At 42.1% G+C, this 16,265-nt stretch overlaps 1 protein-coding gene across 7 annotated transcripts in view; it reads left to right on the top strand.

The window, feature by feature from the left end:
• The window catches only part of raph1b (Ras association (RalGDS/AF-6) and pleckstrin homology domains 1b), a 77,711-nt gene that overhangs the window by 12,862 nt on the left and 48,584 nt on the right, over nt 1-16,265 (top strand). For 4 of the 7 annotated variants that reach the window (XM_036952462.2, XM_036952461.2, XM_036952460.2 and 1 more), the window contains exon 2: nt 15,016-15,100. The exons of the other annotated variants lie outside the window; for them this stretch is intronic. The gene's annotated coding sequence lies outside the window, so the exon portion shown is untranslated. The remainder of the gene's footprint in view (nt 1-15,015; nt 15,101-16,265) is intronic. 7 annotated transcript variants of the gene reach the window in all.

Below are 16,265 nucleotides of genomic sequence, written 5' to 3'. Positions count from 1 at the left end.
TCGCATTATAAAGTCAAGAGAAGAAAAAGCCTGGAAGGAGGAGAGACTACTAGAAACGATTCAGTTGTCCGTTTTATGTGTGGATTAATTGTCGGAGTAGAGGACCTTGTGCATTTCAGGTAAAATAACAACTCAATGTTTTAAATCCCAAGACAAATTAGCTAGCAACAGCAAGCTAGCTAAATAGGACAAATTAGCTAGCAACAGCAAGCTAGCTAAATAGGACAAATTAGCTAGCAAGCTAACTAGCTAAATTGCCGTACATGTTTCATGCTTTTCGACCTGTCCCCAAATTAATATAATTGGTTCAGAGTTTGTTTTGATATTTTGACCTGCGTGTTATGTTATGTACTGTATTTATTTTAGATTTGATGAATCCTATACATTTTAAAATGGGTAATTTGGGTGCAATCAATCAGCTTTAATTTCTCAGATCAAATTATATTTCAACCAAATAAGGTTTCAGGAATGATGGTCTCATCTGTTTCTAACTACAGAAACGGTTTCAGAATAATCTTAGATGGTGGGTGACAAAATCCTCTTCTCCTTTTTGAGGTGGAAGGACTCTGGTCTGTTGTACGTTTTAGTTTTTTCCACGGAGTCTCTTATAGCATTCTCTATATTATGAGCTGAGACTGGGCTCAGTCTAGAATAGAAAACCTCCATTATCCATTAAAGATGTACAACTTGCCTTCACTTTCTTGGCTTTCCAGGCCCAGGCAAATATGACCTATTTAAAACATGCAAGATGCATTACACACATTAATCTCTTCACATCCGTTGTGGAATAGAATTCACTTTACAGATGTGGCGAATGGCCATACGGATGGGAGTGATTTATATTTTGTTAGGATCCCCGTTAGCCGACGCCAATGGCCACAGTTAGTCCTACTGGGGTCCGACACGCAGCGAAAACAACATTAGACAGAAGACTTTACAATTGACATGCATTTAAAAACATGAACATGTAGTGTGTGTGTTTTGCATCTATCAGTTACACAGGTCAGTACGTACACACAAAAAGTAGATCACTTGTGCCGTGAGGTGTTGCTTCATTTGTCTTTTGAAACCAGGTTTGCTGTTCACTCACGCTGTTTGAGATGGGAGTTCCCTGCGCTCATGGCTCTTTTTAAAAATCACATTGTGTTGGTCACATACACATGGTTAGCAGATGTTATTGGAAGTGCAGCGAAATGCTTGTGCTTCCAGTTCCAACAGTGCAGTAATATTTAACAAGTCATCTAACAATTTCACAACTACCAAATACACACAATCTAAGTAAAGGAATGGATTAAGTGTGTATATATATATATATATATATAACTTTGCGACCTTTTGCCACATTTCAGGCTTCAAACATAAAGATATAAAACTGTATTTTTTTGTGAAGAATCAACAACAAGTGGGACACAATCATGAAGTGGAACGACATTTATTGGATATTTCAAACTTTTTTAACAAATCAAAAACTGAAAAATTGGGCGTGCAAAATTATTCAGCCCCCTTAAGTTAATACTTTGTAGCGCCACCTTTTGCTGCGATTACAGCTGTAAGTCGCTTGGGGTATGTCTCTATCAGTTTTGCACATCGAGAGACTGACATTTTTTCCCATTCCTCCTTGCAAAACAGCTCAAGCTCAGTGAGGTTGGATGGAGAGCATTTGTGAACAGCAGTTTTCAGTTCTTTCCACAGATTCTCGATTGGATTCAGGTCTGGACTTTGACTTGGCCATTCTAACACCTGGATATGTTTATTTTTGAACCATTCCATTGTAGATTTTGCTTTATGTTTTGGATCATTGTCTTGTTGGAAGACAAATCTCCATCCCAGTCTCAGGTCTTTTGCAGACTCCATCAGGTTTTCTTCCAGAATGGTCCTGTATTTGGCTCCATCCATCTTCCCATCAATTTTAACCATCTTCCTTGTCCCTGCTGAAGAAAAGCAGGCCCAAACCATGATGCTGCCACCACCATGTTTGACAGTGGGGATGGTGTGTTCAGCTGTGTTGCTTTTACGCCAAACATAACGTTTTGCATTGTTGCCAAAAAGTTCAATTTTGGTTTCATCTGAGCAGAGCACCTTCTTCCACATGTTTGGTGTGTCTCCCAGGTGGCTTGTGGCAAACTTTAAACAACACTTTTTATGGATATCTTTAAGAAATGGCTTTCTTCTTGCCACTCTTCCATAAAGGCCAGATTTGTGCAATATACGACTGATTGTTGTCCTATGGACAGAGTCTCCCACCTCAGCTGTAGATCTCTGCAGTTCATCCAGAGTGATCATGGGCCTCTTGGCTGCATCTCTGATCAGTCTTCTCCTTTTATGAGCTGAACGTTTAGAGGGACGGCCAGGTCTTGGTAGATTTGCAGTGGTCTGATACTCCTTCCATTTCAATATTATCGCTTGCACAGTGCTCCTTGGGATGTTTAAAGCTTGGGAAATCTTTTTGTAACCAAATCCGGCTTTAAACTTCTTCACAACAGTATATCGGACCTGCCTGGTGTGTTCCTTGTTCTTCATGATGCTCTCTGCGCTTTTAACGGACCTCTGAGACTATCACAGTGCAGGTGCATTTATACGGAGACTTGATTACACACAGGTGGATTGTATTTATCATCATTAGTCATTTAGGTCAACATTGGATCATTCAGAGATCCTCACTGAACTTCTGGAGAGAGTTTGCTGCACTGAAAGTAAAGGGGCTGAATAATTTTGCACGCCCAATTTTTCAGTTTTTGATTTGTTAAAAAAGTTTGAAATATCCAATAAATGTCGTTCCACTTCATGATTCGTTCCAATCCACTTGTTGTTGATTCTTCACAAAAAAATACAGTTTTATATCTTTATGTTTGAAGCCTGAAATGTGGCAAAAGGTCGCATAGTTCAAGGGGGCCGAATACTTTCGCAAGGCACTGTATACACACACACACACACACACATATATATATATATATATATATATATATATATATATATATATATATATATATATATATATATATATATATATATATATATATATATATATATATGGATGGATGAGCAATAACCGAGCGACATGGGCAAGATGCAATAGATGGTATAAAATACAGTATATACATATGAGATGAGTAATGCAAGCTATGTAAACATTATTAAAGTGACTAGTGATCCATTTATTAAAGTGGCCAACGATTTCAAGTCTATGTAGGCAGCAACCTCACTGTTAGTGATGGCTGTTTTAACAGTCTGATGGCCTTGAGATAGAAGCTGTTTTTCAGTCTCTCGGTCCCTGCGTTGATGCACCTGTACTGGATGATAGCGGGGTGAACAGGCAGTGGCTCGGGTGGTTGTTCTCCTTGATGATCTTTTTGGCCTTCCTGTGACATCGGGTGCTGTAGGTGTCCTGGAGGGCAGGTAATTTGCCCCCGGTGATGCGTTGTGCATACCACACCACCCCCCTGAAGAGCCCTGCAGTTATGAGCGGTGAAGTTGCCGTACCAGGCGGTGATGCAGCCTGACAGGATGCTCTCGATTGTCTGTCTGTAAAAGTTTCTTAGACCTCCTGAGGTTGAAGAGGCGCTGTTGCGCCGCCTTCACCACACTGTCTGTGTGGGTGGACCATTTCAGTTTGTCTGTGATGTGTATGCCGAGGAACAAAACTTTCCACCTGTCCCAAGGATAAGAGGGGTGCTCCCTCTGCTCTTTCCTGAAGTCCACAATCATCTCCTTTGTTTTGTTGACGTTGAGTGAGAAGTTATTTTCCTGACACCACACTCGGAGTGCCCTCACCTCCTCCCTATAGGCTGTATTGTCGTTGTTGGTACTCAAGCCTACTACTGTTGTGTTGTCTGCAAACTTGATGATTTGAATTGGAGGTGTGCATAGCCATGCAGTCATGGGTGAACAGGGAGTACTGGAGGGGGCTGAGCACGCAATGTTGCGGGTCCCCAGTGTTGAGGATCAGTGAAGTGAAGATGTTGTTTCCTACCTTCACCACCTGGGGGCGGCCTGTCAAGAAGTCCAGTTCCCAATTGCACAGGGCGGGGTTGAGAGCCAGGGCTTCAAGCTTAATGATGAGCTTGGAGGATACAATGGTGTTTGAAAGCTGAGCTGTAGTCAATGAACAGCATTCTTACAAATGTAGTCCTCTTGTCCAGGTGGGATAGGGCAATATGCAGTGTGATGGCAATTGCATCGTCTGTGGACCTATTCGGGCGGGACCCAATTTGAAGTGGGTCTAGGGTGACAGGTAAGGTGGAGGTGATATGATCCGTGACTAGTCTCTCAAAGCACTTCATGATGACAGAAGTGAGGGCTACTGGGCGATAGTAATTTAGTTATCTTGGGTACAGGAACAATCTTAACCACTAGCGTCGAGCAATCCCATATCCGGGAGCGTAATCATAGCCTCAAGCTCTTTACCATAACGCACCGTTTCCTATTCATGAAAATCGCAAATGAAATAAATATATTGAAACACAAGCTTAGCCTTTTGTTAACACCACTGTCATCTCAGATGTTCAAAATATGCTTTTCAACCAAAGCTACACAAGCATTTGTGTAAGAGTATTGATAGCCTAGAATAGCATTAAGCCTAGCATTCAGCAGGCAACATTTTCACAAAAACAAGAAAAGCATTCAAATAAAATAATTTACCTTTGAAGAACTTCGGATGTTTTCAATGACGACTCTCAGTTAGATAGCAAATGTAAAAAATTTTCCAAAAATATTATTTGTGTAAGAGAAATAGCTCCGTTTTGTTCATCACGTTTGGCTAAGAAAAAAAAAACGAAAATGCAGTCACTTACAACGCCAAACTTTTTTCAAAATTAGCTCCATAATATCGACAAACGTGGCAAACGTTTAGAATCAATCCTCAAGGTGTTTTTCACAATTCTATTCGGTGAAAAATCATTCCTGGCAGTCGGTTTCTCATCAGAGGCAAACGGAAAAATACTGCAGCTGGAGATTACGCAATAATTGCGACGGAGGACACCAAGCGACCACCTGGTAGATGTAGTCTCTTATGGTCAATCTTCCAATGATATGCCTACAAATACGTCACAATGCTGCAGACACCTTGGGGAAAACGTGGAAAAGGTAAGCTGACTCCTAGCTCCTTCACAGCCATATAAGGAATCATTGCCATGAGGCGGTTTCAAAAAATGCGGCACTTCCTGATTGTATTTTTATCTGGGTTTTTTCTGTAACATCAGTTCTGTGGCACTCACAGACAATATCTTTGCAGTTTTGGAAACGTCAGTGTTTTCTTTCCAAAGCTGTCAATTATATGCATAGCCGAGCATCTTTTTTGTGACAAAATATCTTGTTTAAAACGGGAACGTTTTTCATCCAAAAATTAAAAGAACGCCCCCTATATCGAAGAAGTTAAAGCATGTGTGGACAACAGACTGGGATAGGGAGAGAATATATCTGTGAACTCCAGCCAGCTGGTCTGCGCATGCTCTGAGGACACGGCCAGGGATGCCGTCTTGGCCGCAGCCTTGCGAGGGTTAACACGTTTAAATGTCTTACTTACGTCAGCCACGGAGAAGGAGAGCCCACAGTCCTTGGTAGCGGGCTGTGTCGGTGGCACTGTATTATCCTCAGTGGGCAGAGAAGGTGTTTTTAGCTTGTCTGGAAGAAAGATGTCTGTCTGTGACTGGTTTTCTTTTTGCAGTCCATAATTGTCTGTAGACCCTGCCACCTATGTTTCTTGTCTGAGCTGTTTAATTGCGACTCCACTTTGCCTCGATATACTGACATTTCCCTTGCTTGATTGCCTTGCGGAGGGAATAACTACACTGTTTGTGTTCGGCCATATTCCCGGCCAACTTTCTATGGTTAAATGTGGTAGTTTGCGCTTTCAGTTTAGCGTGAATACTGCCATCTATCCACGGTTTCTGGTTATGGTAGGTTTTATATAGGCTCTGTATAATACTGTATGTTTCCTTGAATTTGTTCTGGACCTGTGAGAAGAGTTGGAAGGCAAAACAGCGGCTTTGTCTCAATATTCCATGCCTTCAGCCTTAGTGTGCACATGCACACTCCCCATCATTGATCTAAATGCATTGCATTGGTGTAAGCATTGGCTGGAGGGAGTTTCCACCATTGTTAAATCCATGAGGAGAAGTGTGCAAGTGTATGGTTTAGGAGAAGGGTGGAGAATCGGGATGCAGACAGCATCTCCCTGTCACATTGCCCATTTTACAGCGAGCCAAGGGAGGAGGGTCCGACGCACATCATTGAGCCAATAACCTCACTAGGGGTTTTCCTCAACCTTCAGCTACCAAGTTGCCACCTCAGTAGTTAGAAGACAGTGGTTGGGAACTGGGTCATTTCCAGTAGGGCACACCGTCACATTTTTTAAAAAACGTTTTGAAAAAGAAAAGGAAATTGAGCGTTTCCTATTGGACATGTCCAAGTGGTCCCTCCCTCCCTGTTTCAATCTGTTTCCTTCAGTTTGGTGCCTAGTGATAATGAAAATGACCCAAGTGATCAGATGGAGAGAAGAGAGAAAGAAATTAATAAAAGCGAGATGTCTGAGCAAGACCGTGCTGCTCTTAGTGTAAGTGATGTCATCCGGAAATGCGTGCTTTTGAACTCTGAGGTCATTCTCATCATTTTTCCTCAAGTCATTTGATCAGTTTTACACAGTCAACATCTGGAACACTTGGCCGTGTAGCAGTTTCACTTTGTAATGCTTTGCAGCTTTAATACCAGTGTTCATTATGTGGTGTTCATTAGGGAACACTGAACAAATAGCTTTTCAACAGAAAATGAGGGTTTCTTATTGAACAAGTTCAGGTAGTTCCTCCCTGTTTGTCTGTATTTTTTTTACATTTAGTCCCTAATGAATGTGACCCTGGTATACCACTGTAGTCCAAACTTCAGAGGGAGTTATATTGGTCAACGTCTGAATGTTAAATGTTATGCAACAGTGTGCTGTTCCCTTGCACAGGGATGTCACTGGGCTTTGAATAAAGGTAGACCAGGCCAATAATGTCATTTGAAAAGGTTTCAACTGCTTTGGCTAGCCTACTGTAGATATTTCACTTCACCTTACACCCCTCTCTCCAGAAAAGAGATGGTGACTCGTAGCAAACCAACACTTGTAGCTTTAGTCACTCACACTGGAGGCACATGTGAGTGTTTTACCACTCACACACAGTCATCGTGCGTGTGCATGCACTCATTTGTTTCTCTGACGTGTGTGTGTGTGTGTGTGTGTGTGTGTGTGAGAACACCAGCTCATGTTAAGTGTGTGTGAGTGGCTCACTCTCACACACTCTCTCATTGACTAATACCCTGCCTTACCGAGTCCAACTCCCTGACTCACCCGCTGGGCTGACTGGGCTAATCTCTTGGCTGGGTCCTGGTTTGTTGTGTAGTGATCCTGATTACACACTGTCGTGCCAAATGTAGTGCGGCCTGGTTCCAGATCAGCTGCCGAGCTTATCATCCCTATTGGTTATATGGGGCATCAGAGGGCCAGCCAACATGAATGAACCTGTTGCTGCAACAAGTGAAGTTTACAGAGAGTGAGAGAGTCAAGGCCCATATTCATTAATCTTCTAAGTAGGAGTGCTGCTCTTGGATCAATTTAGCCTTTTCTGTCATAATGGACCGGGAGGGCCTGATCCTAGTGCTCCTAGTCTGAGGGGTCTTTAACACCAAATTGGTTTGGTTCAGATTTTCTGAACTCTGGTGCGTTTACCCCTTTAGTGTTTTCACACTGAACTACAGTGCCTTGCGAAAGTATTCGGCCCCCTTGAACTTTGCGACCTTTTGCCACATTTCAGGCTTCAAACATAAAGATATAAAACTGTATTTTTTTTGTGAAGAATCAACAACAAGTGGGACACAATCATGAAGTGGAACGACATTTATTGGATATTTCAAACTTTTTTAACAAATCAAAAACTGAAAAATTGGGCGTGCAATATTATTCAGCCCCCTTAAGTTAATACTTTGTAGCGCCACCTTTTGCTGCGATTACAGCTGTAAGTCGCTTGGGGTATGTCTCTATCAGTTTTGCACATCGAGAGACTGACATTTTTTCCCATTCCTCCTTGCAAAACAGCTCGAGCTCAGTGAGGTTGGATGGAGAGCATTTGTGAACAGCAGTTTTCAGTTCTTTCCACAGATTCTCGATTGGATTCAGGTCTGGACTTTGACTTGGCCATTCTAACACCTGGGTATGTTTATTTTTTAACCATTCCATTGTAGATTTTGCTTTATGTTTTGGATCATTGTCTTGTTGGAAGACAAATCTCCGTCCCAGTCTCAGGTCTTTTGCAGACTCCATCAGGTTTTCTTCCAGAATGGTCCTGTATTTGGCTCCATCCATCTTCCCATCAATTTTAACCATCTTCCCTGTCCCTGCTGAAGAAAAGCAGGCCCAAACCATGATGCTGCCACCACCATGTTTGACAGTGGGGATGGTGTGTTCAGCTGTGTCGCTTTTACGCCAAACATAACGTTTTGCATTGTTGCCAAAAAGTTCAATTTTGGTTTCATCTGACCAGAGCACCTTCTTCCACATGTTTGGTGTGTCTCCCAGGTGGCTTGTGGCAAACTTTAAATGCCACTTTTTATGGAGATCTTTAAGAAATGTATTTCTTCTTGCCACTCTTCCATAAAGGCCAGATTTGTGCAATATACGACTGATTGTTGTCCTATGGACAGAGTCTCCCACCTCAGCTGTAGATCTCTGCAGTTCATCCAGAGTGATCATGGGCCTCTTGGCTGCATCTCTGATCAGTCTTCTCCTTGTATGAGCTGAAAGTTTAGAGGGACGGCCAGGTCTTGGTAGATTTGCAGTGGTCTGATACTCCTTCCATTTCAATATTATCGCTTGCACAGTGCTCCTTGGGATGTTTAAAGCTCGGGAAATCTTTTTGTATCCAAATCCGGCTTTAAACTTCTTCACAACAGTATCTCGGACCTGCCTGGTGTGTTCCTTGTTCTTCATGATGCTCTCTGCGCTTTTAACGGACCTCTGAGACTATCACAGTGCAGGTGCATTTATACGGAGACTTGATTACACACAGGTGGATTGTATTTATCATCATTAGTCATTTAGGTCAACATTGGATCATTCAGAGATCCTCATTGAACTTCTGGAGAGAGTTTGCTGCACTGAAAGTAAAGGGGCTGAATAATTTTGCACGCCCAATTTTTCAGTTTTTGATTTGTTAAAAAAGTTTGAAATATCAAATAAATGTTGTTCCACTTCATGATTGTGTCCCACTTGTTGTTGATTCTTCACAAAAAAATACAGTTTTATATCTTTATGTTTGAAGCCTGAAATGTGGCAAAAGGTCGCAAAGTTCAAGGGGGCCGAATACTTTCGCAAGGCACTGTATCTGCACTCAGGAGTGAACTAAACAACTCACGCTGTTTTGATAAAAAAGGGTGGTCTCAAAACTAACTTAAGGTCGACGCAACTTCACCCTAATCCAGTGATGGCCATGCATTTCTCTGGTTATGATGACTCGTGCTCTATGGTCACTTGTGATTTGCTCTTCTGAAAGACCTAACCTACTCGTCCTCTTAAGCCTCGTTCACAATACCCTTTACGTTTACACAACATGTGAAGTGTTACATCTAGCAACTATGAAGTGGGACAACACTCCACAGGCCACAATCAACAGCCTGATCAACTCTATGTGAAGGAAATGTCGCACTGCATTACCTTAAAAAAAATAAAAGGATGAGTGACCAACTGATGCATATCTGTATTCCCAGTCATATGAAATCCATAGATTAGGGCCTAATTTATTTATTTAAATGGACTGATTTCCTTATGACTTGTAACCAAGGCTGTTGCGCTTGATCATATTACCGCCACACCATATAGTCACGGTAATTAGGCTTCTCCAAGCTCTGATGCTGCTGATGGTCATTAGTAGCCTACCTAACTTGCTAACTGCCTGGTACTCAGCACTGTATTGTCCCTCTAATCACACTGACATCAATGCAAATGTATTCAAAAATCTAATCAAACACTTCATGAGAGCTCATGTTGCGCAACATTTCTATAGGCTATGCAATTGTGTGAGAAAACAGTGATGGCCTCTACTGAATGGAGGAGGAGGATCCCATCAGCTGTTTATAGGTTTACAATATTTATTTCTCAACTTCCCTAATATTAAGCACATTGCTTAGATTTATAACAGGAGTATCGCCTCCCTGACTGGCATGAAAAGGAATCACGGGAAAAGAGTCCTCCTTCCCCTATTTAAGTGCATAGGTGATATGCATTCCCCCCCGCTCCCCCTGTTTCGAGACTGGACCCTTATTATGTACCTTTCTAAATTAAAACAAAGTTCACACATAATATTTAGTATATGCAAAGATGAGATTAAATGAAGAATAGTCTGATGGGGAGCTATTAGCCTATCACTTGTGAATGATGCCCAGCATAAGACAGACTTTTTCCAATCATAGTTGCACACCTCATGTAATCTAGCCCATAGACCTACATGTTTTGTATCACAACTAAAGTGGCCAAAAAACAAATAAAAATGAAGCACATTGATCCGCTTTACAAGGGGTTTAGAGCCTAACTGGCATACATAAGCAGCAGGTGAGTTTCAAGTTTGGGGAAGATAATGTTCACCATAAAAATGCACAGTTTTTTTATAATAAAGGCATTCCATGCTTAATTGTATTTGCGGTCACTTTTGATAATGGTGTTTTCCCGCTAATGTTACGCTTATAATGTGAAGAAATAGCCTAATACTTTATCTACATTTTTAATCTAAATATTCTGATCTGTTGTCAACCACATTACAGAAAGTTTTTTTTTTAATGCGAGTGGTTGTATTAATTTGGGATCTATCGCATCCCACAACTGTCCCATGCTTTGTTTGGAATATTTATTTCTTGCACAGAACACAATAGGTTGGCTTTTGTACTACGAGGATAGTAGATTAACATAGGCTAGTGATTTTGCTGTTCGTTAGGGATAACCATCTTGTTGGCTGATGAAATGTAAAGGTGGACAGTTCTTCCAATACCTTCAATATGCACCTCGGAATTGGATAATATTGACAGGCGCAGTTGCGTCCCCGGTGTGTCGGTCTTCACTTGTTGTCTGTGAGAAAGACCCAATCACGTGATGGAGAGCGCGCAGCACTCCGGGAGTAGGGTACAACAAAAGCATACGGCCACAAAGGAGATTCCGCCGGGAAATTCGAGGCACTGTCAATTTCTTGTCAAATTGTGAATGAGAGATTGATGAAGTGTGTACAGGCCTACACATAAAACGAAGCAGAGCTCATGCCTTTTATGCAAGTTTTTTCAAATCATCATTAGTTGCATCATGCAGCCTTAAAATGTATTAAAATCAATAATAATTGTAGAACTAAGTTACATGAACTCTAAATTGAGCATATAAGAGTACCTATTTCTTTGTTAACTGTTCAACACAGAATAGCCGCACTCCCTCAAATTGTTTGGAAAAAATATGTATATTTTATTCAGCTTTGTTCAATTGTATTCTTCATACTATACAATAATGCCAATGAATTCTAAGCTAATCTTGTCTGCTAAATCAACTAGTGTAGCCCACAGCCATTTAGCATAGCCACATCAGGACCTAACATAAGAACAACTCAGAGTATGCTATTCTGTTCTTCTGAAATAGTCAACATTTTCTTCATATCCTGTTTCTTTAGACTTGTCTAAAATGTATTTATTGTGAAGGTGTAGGCTTTATTAAATGGATTTATTAGACTTTTTAAAAATGTTGATGTTCCAAATGACTGCGTCAGTGTGGAAGCCAGGAGATGCTAAATGTGTTTATGTTAATTAAAGGTCAATTACCGTGGTGACTGACAGCTGGTGCTTGACAGTCACCAGCTGACTAAATTTCGTGACCACCCCAGCCTTAACTGTAACTCGGTAAAATCTTTGAAATTGTTGCATGTTTTTTATTATTGTTCAGTGTGTTTATCCTGTCTCATTTGAAAAGGTCATATTTTGCAATCTTCCAAAATAAATGTCATCTCTGACAAGCGGCGTGTTCTCCTCCATCTTGCGTTAAACTGTACAGTTGTCCGCTCACTAGCGGGGCAAGAGTCCATGTAATGAAATGCGGCACAATGTAAGCGGAGCATTAGTTAGAGAATGCATGAGGCAGTGTGATGGATGTACTAACTACTGCGAATGCAATGTGATCTGTGGGGTGGAGGTCACCGGTTTGGACGTGTCACATGCACACACACACACATGTTTTTGCCTCCTACTGCTTTCGTGGTGGGTAATGTCCATTACTGTACACGCTCCCAATTTCTCTCTCACTTTCCTCTATGTAACAATACAAGTTTTTATTATCCTCTGACATCACCTCTGCATAGTGCCCTCTTTCCCGCTTCCTGCTCAGACAGGAAATGTGGGATTGTGCCAGAGCAGGAAGTATGGGTGGGAGAAGGAAACACCTGTATCCCAGGGAGATTTGAATATACAGTACAGGAAGTGGTGTTTTCCCTACATTTAGTTTTTTTGGTGGAGTGCAGAAGCCTACACCAACATCAACATTTGTCTGAATGGAAATCAACAGAGACAAGATGTGCAGCCTTAGTGGCTGTAGGGGATAAATACTGTTTGTTTTTTTAGATGTTTTTCAACCCTATCCCAAATAGAGGACTTGATTCTCTAACCTTGGCTTTGGCTCTTGAAACTCAACTCCTGCACTTAGAATACACCCAGTGTAAGAGATTGACGATTAAGGTCCTGCTCTTTTGGATCCTGGGAGAAATGTCCACTCCCTACGCACACATCCTCCCTCTCTAGCACCTGGGATAATGATGTCACACTTGTTTACTTCCTGTGTGCTGAGAGAGAAGCGGCAGCCGCACTGCTGCTACTGCAGCGCATACAGCTGTTCAAACCTACATGTCACCTCCAATACAATGTCAGTGTTGACAGACACGCATAATTGCTGGGCAGATATCACACAGAGAAGACTTGATCACTCACTGTAAGTCAAGCTGAGTGATAGTATCAAAAACAGACGCTAACACAGTGTGTGTGTGAGAGGTGTTTTCATGTCTGTGTGTGTATCAGACACACGCACCATGAAAGAACACACCCCCTGTGTTTTGAGTGGGAGCCACATGCTTCGTGTGGACAGTCCATCTGCACAGTTGTTCTACAAAGGGACAGCTGAGGCCAGCTGGGATAGCGAAGGCTAGAGTGTGTACTCCCCCGAGGCAAACAAACACCCACCGTGTGGCCCTGTTCACCACACGAGTCAGCTAATTTTCACACCAGCCTAATGGTCCATCTATGTGATTCATTTGAATCATGTTGAACATAAGGTTTAACATATGAGTCAGTATTAAAAACAAAAATGTATACAGTACCAGTAAAAAGTTTGGACACCTACTAATTCCAGGGTTTTTCTTTATTTTACTATTTTCTACATTGTAGAATAATAGTGGAGTCATCAAAACTATGAAATAACACTTATGGAATCATGTAGTAAACAAGTCAAAATATATTTTACCTTTGCCTTGATGACAGCTTTTGACACTTTGCATTATCTCAACCAGCTTCACCTGGAATGATTTTCCAACAGTCTTGAAGGAGTTCCCACATGCTGAGCACTTGTTGGCTGCGTTTCCTTTACTCTGTAGTCCAACTCATCCCAAACCATCTCAATTGGGTTGAGGTCGGATGATTGTGGAGGCCAGGTCAACTCATGCAGCACTCCGTCACTCTCCTTCTTAGTCAAATAGCCCTTACACAGCCCGGAGGTGTGTTTTGGGTCATTGTCCTGTTGAAAACCAAATGGTATTCCCGCTAAGTGCAATCCAGATGGGATGGTGTATCTCTGCAGAATGCTGTGGTAGCCATGCTGGTTAAGTGTGCCTTGCATTCAAAATAAATCACTGACGGTGTCACCAGCAAAGCACCCCCACACCACCTCCATGCTTCACGGTGGGAAGCACACATGCGGAGACGAACCGTTCACCTACTCTGCGTCTCAAATACAGCGGTTTGAAAAATGTCACATTTTGACTAATCAGACCAAAGGACAGATTTCCACCGGTTTAATATCCATTCCTTGTTTCTTAGGCCAAGCAAATCTCTTCTTCTTATTGGTGTCCTTTAGTAGTGCTTTCTTTCCTGATCCACACAGTCTCTTCTGAAAAGGTTGGCTACTTTGAAGAATCTCAATATAAAACACTTTTTTGCTTACTACATGATTCCATATGTGTTATTTCATAGTTTTGATGTATTCACTATTATTCTACAATGTAGAAATAAAGAACAGATAGAGGAAGACCATGGGGAAAGATAGAGGTTGTGTCAAAGGGCATTAGGCCAAATTCAAACCTATCCCAACACTGTAGATGTGTGCTAGAGGTTGACCAGCCAGGCCATGAGTCAGCATTTTGTTTTTTTACACGAGCCTAGTCTTCCATCTATATGATTCATTTGAATCATGTTTAACATATGGGTCGGCATTCTTTTTGGACACGAGACACATTCGTCTGAATCAGCATACGGGACAAGCCTGATGATTAGTGAATCATAATGTGTGTCAGGGTTTTGATTAGCATTGTAGTTTTTGGTATGTGACTCTGTGAATATCTGCCCGTGGAAGTGCGTTGCTCCTCATTTAAATGTGTGTGTGTGTTTGTCACAAGCTACCCTGCCACAGTGCATGTGTTAGTTTCTAAGCTTGATGCAATTGCTCAACCCAGTGTACCTTTCTATGAGCGCTCCACACCCAGGCTTGCTCTGAAGCTAATCCCTGTGGCGGTAAGATTGATCCCTCTCTCTGTGCGTGCGTGTGTGTGTGTGTGTGTGTGTGTGTGTGTGTGTGTGTACAGCGACAGTCCATGTGATTTCTCTACAGCACTATGAGAACAAGCATCATCGATCCACAATTTCCTTTTTTCACTCAGTAATGGCCCTTGCTGAGCTGAATTTCAGCCAACCTTTCTGTCTCCACTTTAAAACAAAAATAGATGGTGAATCAAATCTGCTTGATATTCTTTCTTCTCTTCTCTCCAGGGCATAAAAGCTTGGTCCTGACTGTTGCGTTGGCTTCATTTGACCTTTTTGACCTGAGTGGGACAAAGGGAGAGAGACACCAGAGGTAAGATGCACTTTTAACGCCTTCCTTTAGCTTGATGTTTAGTCGGTTGCCAGCCACCGCCACATAGCTAGGTGGTCGTGGATGTTAGTTGATGACATGGCAAGACGACACAAACCAATCTGCAACTACCAGGCTAGCCAATAAATTGGCTCCTCTTGCAATTCTTTCGATTCTTTCTGACCCCTGTTGTTATTGTATAATAATATGGACATTTTAGAAGATGGAACCCACAACCCTGGTGTTGCCAGCACCATGCTCTAGCTCAGTGAGCCATTGGAACCAGTCATGGACATTTTATCATGGCTGTACCAAGACTCCACAGTGAGAGGCTCTTGCGCATAGAAATATAATTACTAGAATGGCCATTCCCATTCAAGTCAATGTTCTGTTATTCTATTCCAATGCTCTTGCCCCATGCTTGGCAATTTTTTTTCTGTAAGTTGAAGAGCAGACCCAGGAAAGATAGAGGCCAGACAGGGGAGGGAGTTGGGGGAGAGAGGGGCTGCGTTTCATCCCATGAACATGTTCCCTCCCTTCTGCCCTCCATATACTCCCCTTCACAGATCTAATAGGACTGTATATTTGAAAGCAATATGGTGGAAACTGGGTGGAGTCGTTTTCTCATTTAATTTATTGAACCTTTATTTAATTAGGCAAGTCAGTTAAGAACAAATTTTTATTTGCATCGACGTCCTAACCCGGCCAAACCCGGACGATGCTGGGCCAATTGTGCGCCGCCCTATGGGACTCCCAATCACAGATGTGATGTGATACAGCCTGTTTTCAAACCAGGGACTGTAGTGACACCTCTTGCACTGAGATTCAGAGTCTTAGACCGCTGCGTGACTCGGGAGCCACAAAGGGGAGTGAACGAGTGCAAAAAGGAGGGAACATCTTCCTGGAATGAAACACAGCCAGGGGGGCCCAGACGAGGGGAGCCTCCCTGAGCTAGCCTCGTAAATAAGGTCCCAAATGAAAAAGGAGTTAAGGCGAGGATCTTGTCTTTGGGCCTGGGATAATTCCAGTCAGGCTAAAGTGGAACCATGTGAAGGGGTGGACTCAAATGATGTTTGCTTGTGGCCCAAATGTCACCCCATTCCCTACATAGTTCACTACCAGGACTAAAGTAGTGCACTATGTAGGGAATAGGGTGCTATTTGGGATA

Source organism: Oncorhynchus mykiss, chromosome 18 (genome assembly GCF_057628025.1).
Source record: "Oncorhynchus mykiss isolate SJ-2025 chromosome 18, ASM5762802v1, whole genome shotgun sequence".
Classification (NCBI taxonomy): domain Eukaryota; kingdom Metazoa; phylum Chordata; class Actinopteri; order Salmoniformes; family Salmonidae; genus Oncorhynchus; species Oncorhynchus mykiss.
This window is presented reverse-complemented; position numbering and strand designations above follow the sequence as displayed.